This window comes from Vitis vinifera, chromosome 8 (genome assembly GCF_030704535.1).
Source record: "Vitis vinifera cultivar Pinot Noir 40024 chromosome 8, ASM3070453v1".
Lineage (NCBI taxonomy): Eukaryota > Viridiplantae > Streptophyta > Magnoliopsida > Vitales > Vitaceae > Vitis > Vitis vinifera.
In genome coordinates, this window is record NC_081812.1 from 5877032 (window position 1) to 5887843 (window position 10812).

A 10812-nucleotide genomic window follows, 5' to 3' on the forward strand; every position below is an offset into this window, starting at 1 on the left:
ATGAGAAAAAAAGAAAGAAAAAAGATAATATGGAAAGATTAGAGATTCACTGCTATATGGAAAGATTGGAGATTCACTGCTACATGGAAAGATGGGAGATTCACTGTTGAAAATTTGGAAGTATCATCTTTATTGAGAATATTTTAGAATATTTTTTATTCTTTAGAATATTTCAGAATATTTAATTCTTTGAATTATTTCCAGTAAATAGGTTATTCCCTTAAATGGATTTAAACCATTGTATCTATAAATATGTGTATGTAATTGAAGCAATATGACTAAGAAATTTATTCTCCATTCATCTTTGTGTTCATGGTACAGGAGCCGCCCTAAACCCTAGGATGGATTTTTGAGTGATTTTTGGTTGATCACTCATAAAAAAATAAAAAAATAAAAAAGAATTCAGTATTTATCTAGTCTTCTACCCGATTTTTTTTTTCTTTCTCAACTTGGTTTGTATTCTAGATTTTTTGTTATTTTCTCAATCTGGTTGTGTACCAGATTTTTTAATTCCTTAAACGATTCCTCTACAATGTTTGGAGTATTTTCTGATGAAATTTCGGGGGATATCTCTAACATTCAAACCCTCAGAATGGTCAGATTTCATTGACTCGGATTGTTGAAAGTCCAATCTTGCAGATCACTACTCATTGACTGAATGGACAGAATTTCTTATGGTGGTCACAATCTGTGAAACTATTCGTTAGAGGAAGAGGTAAGATTGGCTATTTGAATGGTACAAAACAGGCTCCGAATTATGATGATCCTACATACCATGTCTAGGAGGCTGAGAATTCTATGATTTTCTCATGGCTCGTTAACTCTATGGAACTAGAGATCGACCAAACTTATATGTATCTCAACACTGCCAAACAACTATGGGATGCAGTGAACGAGATGTACTCAGATTTGGGCAATTCCTTACAAGTTTATGAGTTGAAAACAAAGATCAGAAATACAACACAAGGGATTATGTCTGTAACAAGTTATTATCGTAGGAAAAGTGTAAATAATTTCTATTTTTATTTTTGGAAATTACTTTTAATTTATTTTATTCTATTAATGTTATATTTTTGGGAAGTGTCCTATTAAGAATTATTTTTATTTTATTTTATTTTATTTTATTTTATTCTATTAATGTTATATTTTTGGGAAGAGTCCTACTGGGATTATGCTAGTGGAGTCTCATTCCTTTTATAAGTAAAATCACCTTCCACTTTGTGTCATCTTCTAATTACAAGTAGATTCCCATTGAGATTGTGTTAGTGGCCTATAAAAGCATGTCACCCCTCTCTCATATTAATACCAATTTTCAGAGAATTTTTTCAAAGAGTTTTTCGGGGAGTATTTTCATACATCTATTTGGAGGAATTTATTCAAAAACCCGAGTTGTACACATCTTGCTTTCAAAGTGCACCCAAGGCGAGATCTGGTAGTTGAATCTTGGAGGTAGACCACTGGTACCCTAGTGCAACGAGTTCATCTTCGAGGAGGATGGATCTATTTCAAGGATAGTGCTTGTCACGCATTAGGTGATAAGTTTTTCTTTTTTTATTCATTTTGTTCTTTGTTTGTGTCTTTTGGGCTAGTCTTTTGTTTCCATACCCTTAAAATCCAACAATTATAATATGCTAAAAAGTTTGTGACAGGAACTTGACTTGTTCTATGACCTTTAATGGTCATGTGCTGAAGATAGTGCTCAATATCAAAGGACCGTGGAGAAAGACCATGTTATGGAATTTTTAGCTGGCCTAAACATGGATTTGGATGAAATGAGAGGTTGTGTTCTAGGAAAAGAGCCATTGCCCTCAATCAGTAAAGCATTCTCTCTGAAGTTAGACGAGAAGAAAGTCGTAGCGGAGTGATGATGGGAAAAAAATTGACCAACAATGAGAATTCAACACTTAATGCTACTGCACCAACCAATTAAATTGATGTAGCAGCATACAATCAGAGACCTGTAGCCCAGATTTTGAATAATCCTGATGAAAAGCTCAAGATATGGAGTGATTATTGCAACAAACCTCGGCACATTAGAGAGAAGTGCTGAAAATTGAATGGAAAACCAGCAAATTGGAAGAAAAGGAAACCTGGAGAAAAGAATGGCATCGAAATGTAAGCTACTGCAAAAACTAAGATTCCATTTAACAAAGAAAAACTCGAGCATCTCTACAAAATGATTAATCAAGTCCAACTTTCAAGTGTACCCTCTAGTTCTTTGTCTCAAACAAGTAGTGCATTCACTAGTTCCCTAAATCCAACACCATGGATCATTGATTCTGGTGCATCTGATCATATGACTAATCAATCACTTTTTTACCACTTATTCTCCATGTTCTAGTCACTTAAAAATTTGAATTACAGATGGTAGTTCGTCTCCAGTTGTAGGGAAAAGGTTCTATAATTATCTCTAAAAATCTAATCCTCAAATCTGTTCTCCATGTTCCTAATATTTCTTGCAATCTTTTGTCAGTTAGCAAAATAACCAAAGATTCTAATTGTTTTGCAAAATTTTGTGACTCTTGTTGTGAATTCCATGACCAGCATTCGGGGAGGATGATTGGCAGTGTTAGGATGCCTGATGGACTCTATTACTTTGATAACAATTTCCTCAAAGGTGGACAAGCTCAAGTTGCAAGTAGTAGTGTGATTTCTATTCTTGTTGAAGATGAAATAATGGTATGGCACAATAGGTTAGGCCATCCTTGTTTTTCTTATTTGAAACAATTATTTCCAACTTTGTTCAAAAATTTGAATCCTTTGATATTTCAATGCGAAGTTTGCCAGTTATCTAAACATCACCGTGTTCATTTTTTGTTTCATCCTTATCAAGAATCCAAACCATTTTACTTAATTCACAGTGGTGTATAGGGACCTTCTTGAGTCACAAACTTAACTGGAACCAAGTGGTTTATTACATTCATTGATGACCATACCCCAGTCTGTTGGATGTATCTCTTAAAAGAAAAATCTGATGTTGAATGAGTGTTTAAAGAGTTCTATTCCATGATTGAAACTCAGTTCCACACTCCAATACAAGTTATTAGAATTAACAATGGTAAGGAATATTTCAACTCTATCCTTGGTAGATATTTTAAAGAAAAGGGCATTATCCACCAATCCACATGCTTTGATACTCCATAGCAAAATGGTATAGCTGAGAGAAAAAAATCGTCATTTACTTGAGGTGGCTAGGTTAATAATGCTCACTATGGGGGTCCCAAAATATTTATGGGGTGAGGTTGTTCTCACGACATCTTAATTAATAGGATGCCTACTAGAGTCTTAAAATTTGTCACTCCTCTAAATAGATTACTCGCCATCTTCCCACATATTTGCATTTTTACTTTCTACCTCTAAAATTCTATGGATGCACTATGTTTGTCCACATCCACAAACAAAATCATTCTAAACTTGATCCTTGGTTAGAAAAGTGTGTGTTTGTTGGGTATTATACAACATAGAAATGGTACAAATGTTATAATCCTATTTCAAAGAAACTTGTTGTGACTATGGATGTGACATTTTTCGAAAACCAACCTTACTTTCCCAAAAATCATCTTCAAGGGGGAGATGTATTGAGAAAGAAGATCCTTTTTGGGAAGAAATGGGACCCTAACCTGTGTCATTACCAAGTGACCCACAAAAATCCTACTAAAAAATGTTACCCATTGTTTATCCTTTGCCTAGTGGACCAAGCATTATAAATTCTAATTCAGGGGGAGAACCACTACAAAAAGAAACTCAAACTGAGCTACATGTCTACTCATGAAGGAAAAGTGGTCAGAATAGAGAGTCACAGCCAGACATAAGCCAAGCAACTCCTTTGAATGATAGCCCTTTGGATGAAACATGTATCTCTTCACCAAACCTAAGTTCAATTCCTAAATCTAGTAGTTTAGATAGTGTTTCACATGACCTCAGTGTTCTCATTGCACTTAGAAAGGGAACACGTTCCTGTACTATGCATCCCATTGCAAAGTATGTCTCATTCCATAGACTTTCTCAGAATTATAGAGCTTTTACTTCTTAATCTCTCTAGTGTTTCACTGCCTAAAACTATATAGGAAGCTTTGGGTCACACTGAATGGAGAACAACAATCATGGAAGAGATGCAAGCTCTTGAGAAGAATGGTACTTGGGAAATTGTTGAACTGCCAAGAGATAAAAGGACCGTAGGTTGCAAGTGGGTGTTTACGATGAAATACCAGGCGGATGGAAGCATTGATAGGTACAAGGCAAGGCTTGTAGCCAAAGGATTTACCTAGACTTACAGAATTGACTATCAGGAAACTTTTGCTCATGTTGCAAAAGTTAATTCGATTCGAGTAATACTATTCCTTACTGCGAATTTGAGTTGGTCAATGCATCAACTCGACATGAAGAATGCTTTTCTAAATGGAGAGCTAGAGGAGGAAGTTTTCATGGACCCACCACTGGGTTTTGAAAGTATGCTTGGAGTTAGAAAAGTATGTAAGTTAAAGAAGTCTCTTTACAGACTAAAATAATCACTTAGAGCTTGGTTTGATTGATTCACCAAGACTGTCAAAAGGCGTGGATACCGACAAAGTCAAGCCAATCACACATTGTTCTACAAGCACTCAACTATAGGTAAGATAGCCATACTCATTGTACATGTGGATGGCATTATCCTTATTGGTAAAGATGCAGGGAAACTAGAGGTCTTAAAGAATTTCCTTGCAAGGGAATTTGAAATTAAAGACCTTGAAGCCCCAAGATATTTTTTGGGCATGGAGTTTGCGAGGTCTAAGGGAATATTTGTGTCACGGAGAAAGTATGTGCTTGACTTACTTAAGGAGACCGGTCTACTTGGTTGCAAACCAGTAGGAACCCTAATGGTACCCAATCTTAGACTACAACCAGCAAGTGTAGATAAGGTGGTGAATCGAGATCAAGATCAAAGGTTAGTTGGAAGACTCATTTATCTATCTCATACTCGACCAATCATAGCATTCGCAGTGAGTGTTGTGAGTCAATATATGCACTCACTAGGGGAAGAACATTTTGAAGTAGTCTACCAAATTCTCAAGTATTTAAAAAGGAAACTTGGAAAAGGTTTACTATTTGAGAATCATGATCACTCACGGATTGAAGCTTATACCGATGCGGATTGGGCAAGTATTATAGATTGATGGCCCACATCAAGCTACTGTACATTTATTGGAGGCAACCTAGTGACTTGGAGAAGTAAGAAGTAAATTGTGGTAACTAGAAGTAGTGCAAATGTTGAATTTAGAGTTGTAGCTCATGGGATTTGCGAGCTTTTATGGCTGAAAAAGTTACTTGAAGATCTCAAAGTGACAAGTCATATGCCTATGAAGCTCTATTGTGACAATAAAACAATGATCAATATAACACATAATCCAATTCAACATGATAGAACCAAACACGTAGAAATTGACTAACACTTTATCAAAGAGAAGTTAGATGGTAGATTGACATGCATGCCTTATATTCCTACAGTCAAACAATTGGCAGATGTTTTTACTAAGGGGTTACACAAGGGAAAATTCGATAGCATAATTCGCAAACTGGGTATGAAAGACATTTTTGAGCCAGCTTGAGGGAGAGTATGGAAAGATTAGAGATTCACTACTATATGGAAAGATTGGAGATTCACTGCTACATGGAAAGATGAGAGATTCACTGTTGAAAAATTGGAAGTATCATCTATATTGAGAATATTTTAGAATATTTTATTCTTTGAATTATTTCCTGTAAATAGGTTATTCCCTTAAATGGATTTAGACCATTGTATCTATAAATATGTGTATGTAATTGTAGCAATATGAATCAGAAATTTATTTTCCATTCATCTTTGTGTTTAGATAACTTACACAAATAGAATAGCAAAACAGTAAATAGGTTATTCCCTTAAATGGATTTAGACCATTGTATCTATAAATTTGTTTATGTAATTGTAGCAATATGAATCAGAAATTTATTCTCCATTCATCTTTGTGTCTAGATAACTTACACAATTAGAATTGCAAAACAGTTGCATAGCTAAAGTAAATTTCAAAAAGATTCTAATCAATTTAAAGGACAAATGATCTCCTATAACTGAAACCTACTATTTGGCATCTTGTTGACTAGTTGATATGCAATTTTTTTGGTTAAACATGGAGCCTAATAGGAAAAGCAACCTAAACTAATAACGTCATCTATAATTTGATGAATCTATGCATTATATTTGTCAAGAACAACTTTTCTAGACACTCTTGAACACATTAGCAAAATCCTTGTCCATCCAAACATTGGAGAGACTCAAAGCCCTGACCTATAACAAGCCCTTCAAAATGGTAAAATCTTTGTCACAATGATCAAATCCTTTGTTGTTGGTTTTGAAAAGGTTCTTTCCACCTTGTAAGGTCTTGTGATTTCATCTCTTGTTTCTAATCAAACAAAAAAATGGGTCATTTGATGTGCATATGTCATGTTATACCCAATCCCCTAAATCCAACCCATAATTTCATATACACCTTAAAAGTTTAAGTGTGAAGTAGTTTGCACTTTGAATTGTTTTCTCAATTCTTATATATAAAGACTAAATTGCTTTTAATCCATTTTCATATATAGGCAATAAAGTCCTTTTCATTCATTTTTATTTGGCATTTTCTTGTTTTCATAATGTTTTAAAATAATATAGTATATACCTTAGTAGATCACCCTATTATCTACTAAAAACTTCAAACCTTGATAGGTATACCAATTTTTGGAACCTCATCATTCCACACCAGCTTTCTTTAGAATGTATTTTACATTTCCTAAGAATTTCTTATTATCTATTTAACAATATAATAACAGCTTCTTTGCTTATATTACATTTTTCACCCTCCATTCATTTTATCCTTGAATAATACTTAATTTTCTCATTTTTTTTAAGATCAACTACTTAGTTTTTTGTCACCTATCTATGCGATATCTCGCATCAGATAGAGGAAAAAGTTCATAATGTTATATATGTATGAGTTCCTTTTAACCTTGTAGATGTGTTTTAAAGCGATGAGGGTCTCTTAAGTCTAAAACATACAATATCTATATGGTTGAGAGTGTTATAAATGGTATCAAAGTAAATCCCTGACTTCGGTGTGGACCTTTGTTTGTTCAGCCCTGCAAGGGGTTTCTATTTTTTAGGCCCCACAATTTTATGGGACACAATAAGAATGTTGTGTTTGCATTGAGAGGTGTTATGATATTGCACATGGGATTAGAGGAAAAGTTGTAAACACTATATATGGGTTTTTCTTAACTTTGTAGATGTGTTTTAAAGTCATGAGATCACCATGGGTCTAGAGTTGACAATATCTACATGGTTGAAAGCAGGACATTACATATATCTTACATTTTCTTTTCATTTATTGAGACATATCCATCCATAAATGTTTTGTACACTCCACTCATGACAAGGATAAGATTTATTTATTTATTTTGGGACATGTTTTAAAGCCGTGAAGGCATCTTGGGTTTAGAGCCAATAATATCTATATGGTTTGGGAGCTGGTCATTACAATATACCTTGCATTTTCTCTTCACTTACTCAGACATATCTATCCATAAAATTTGTGAACACCACACTCATGGCAAGGGAAATAATTTTTTTTTTTTTTTTTGGGTTTTGGAAGCATTCATAGTTATTCAAAAGTTAGGTTTAAGTTTACTTTTAAACTCTTAGCTTTTTTTATTGTATAGTGATGATGTGATTCATTTTTTTCTCAAGTTTTTCTGAGAGTTTTGTTTGAGTGAATTAAACCTAGATTTATGCTGTAATGATGCATTGTTCTATAGTCTCCATTAATTTCACATGATTATATGGTGTTTTGAGTGAATTTCTCAATGTAGCATACTAATTTATTGACACAATTTTTTTTTATTTCTTTCGTTTTTTGCACCATGATTTACATGTTTGGATTTTTAATTTTATTGATTGAAAATATTTTTAGATGAGGCTAGTAATATGATTCCATGGCTGGTTTGATCATGTTTGTGATATAGTATTTGCTATTTCACTCTTAGCATCATCATATATACCATGCTCATTCAATTGTTTCTAGACAACTCCTAATCATCCCTCCATGGCAACACTTTGATCATTTCACATCTCAATTAGAGTTTTGGTGAAGTAATTTCATCTCCCTTCTTACTATATTTTGTACTTTGCTTCTCTATGCTTCTTATAGTGAATGTTGAGGACAAAGTAAAATTAGGTTGAGGGGTAAGAGATGAATCTTTCAAACGTTCAAGATCTGTATCCATTGGGATGCAATGCATATCAGAACTTGAAGGGTTATGGAAACTGTCTAAGTTATCATTTAACTATTTTAAATGAAAAGACAAAGCATTTAAAGCTTCCAACTTTTGGATATCACTTTTTACATTCCAAAGGTTGTCTAAAATGCATTTTTGTGATATGTCTAAACCTTCTATATCTTGAAATGAAAAATTACTTTTAGGAAACACTAGAAGAGTGAATTTTCCAAACTCAATTCGTTCTTGCTCCATCTGTAAAGAAAATTCAAAATTTAGTACACCTTTTGAAGCATGACTAAGATATCTAATGAGTTTATCTTTAATATACCAAAATTGAAAATATATTGAATTTATGATGGGCACCATAATTGTGAATAAAAATATTTAAAGGGGCTTTTGAATTTTTTGAAATCAAATTTATCGATTTATAAGAACATGCACAAATACCATCACAATCCTTTTGATCATCTGATTCATCTTCATCCTGACTTGACTCTTCAGTTGATATTTCTTGAGTTATTAATATTTGATTATCTTCTTTTGATTCGTAATCTTCACTTGAATCTTCATTTTCTTTATTAATCATTAAACCTATCATTAAATGTTTAAGTTTATCACTAATTTCTAAAGAATTGATTTTGCTTTCTAGTTTACAGCCTTTTGAATAATGACTTACTTTGCCACATTTATAACAAGTTGGAGCTATTGGAGTTTTCCTTTTTAGAGTTGTTTTGTTGGAAGGTTTGATTTATTAGGATCAAATTTTACAAATTTCTTTTCAAATTTTGACTCAATTAATGGTTTTTTAGCTTTTGTATTATTTTGTTTATTTTTCCTTTTTGAAGGGGCTATTATTGTATCATACCCATAATATGAACAAAATTATCCTAATTCTTTCCTACTATCTTGTTTTTCTTTTTTCATTTGACTCTTTAATTTGAGGTCTATGCAAAGGGCTAAACCCTCATTATTAATAAAAGTAATTAGTTCTACATATGTTATGACTCATAAGGAATTCTTTCATTATGGATATTTCTTATTCTTTGTCTAACTTTTTCAACAAATAAAGTTGGTAAACCAAATATAAATTTTTCTTTCCAATAATGACTTCCACAATCAGGTCTTAACATAACTTTAACTAAAAACCTATCCCTATACCACTTAAAATCTTGAAGTTTTGGACATCTAAGATTATTAAGGATTTCAGAAGTTCTTTCTTGAAAATAAACTGTATCTTTTATAAAATATTTTGTTATTGCAAATATTAAAGTATTGATAGTGTCTTCATCATATGTTTGGACCGATGTTCCTTCTTATTTGATTATTGTCTTTTTTGCATTTAATATGTATTCTCTATCATTTTGACTCAAATAATGTTCCCACCAACCTTTAAGGAACCCAATGAATCCTATGACTAAGGCATCAATAGTATGAAAATCAGAATTACTAGTCTTGATTCTATAAGTATTATCAACCATCATCATTTCATGAAGTAAATTAATTATTTGATCTTCACTCATTCCATCTATATTCCATTCATAAAAACTACTACCATCATAACTAGCAGCTAATTGATAATTTCTTTCTTCTAATTGAACGCCGAGAAAAAAGGGTTTTGAATAATAATTTTTTCTACTTACAAAATTATTAGAAATTACATTAATTGTTTAAGGGGGGGTAAACTATTGAATCTAGAGACATTTTGAATTGTTCTTCTAATTTATTGACTTCTAATTTTTTTTTTTTATTATAGTTTGAATTTGATTCTTATTTTGATTAATGCCATGAATACTAAGTTTATCTAATCTATATTGTATTTCTTTTAACATTGTTTTTGTTGGTGTAACTAGTTGTATATTTGATTTTGCAGCGTTTATAGGAATAATTAAAGGTTGATCTAAAGACTTAGCAGAATATGATGATGATGATGATAAAGTTGAAGAAAAGTTTGAAGAAAAAGTTAGTTTTGATGATTTTGATGTTTTTGATGTTTCTCCTATCTTCCCTCTTGGGATAGAAGAAAACAAAAATTACTTTAAGAAATAAAGAATGACATCAAAAATTACTTTGATGATGATAATTTTGATGTTTATTAAATGCCTTCATCAAAGAATTCAAATAAGTTGAACTCATTATTGAAAATAAGCCTCCTGAATGGTTAAATGATGGAAGAGTTTATCCAGCCCAACATCTAATCCTTCTCAAATCTAATCACGGGAAACATCAGTTGTTCGGTACAGAGGACCCTTGGCCCTGTACTAAAGTCAACCTCAAAAAACAAATTCAACATTGGAGGTTAAAAATGATTGCAAGAGACCTTGATTATGAGATTTATCATTCGTCTAACTATAATCTTGTCACTGAGGACAATATTCAAAAAAATCATCTCTGCAAATGTCTTTCCAAAAGTCCATCTTCCATTTCAAACTCAATTTACCTATCTTGTTGATAAATACAAAAAGAATTACGTCATTGAAAAAGAAGCTTAAAAGGTTTTTGAAAAAATATCTCTTAGAAATACTCAGTTAAAAAGATATCAAA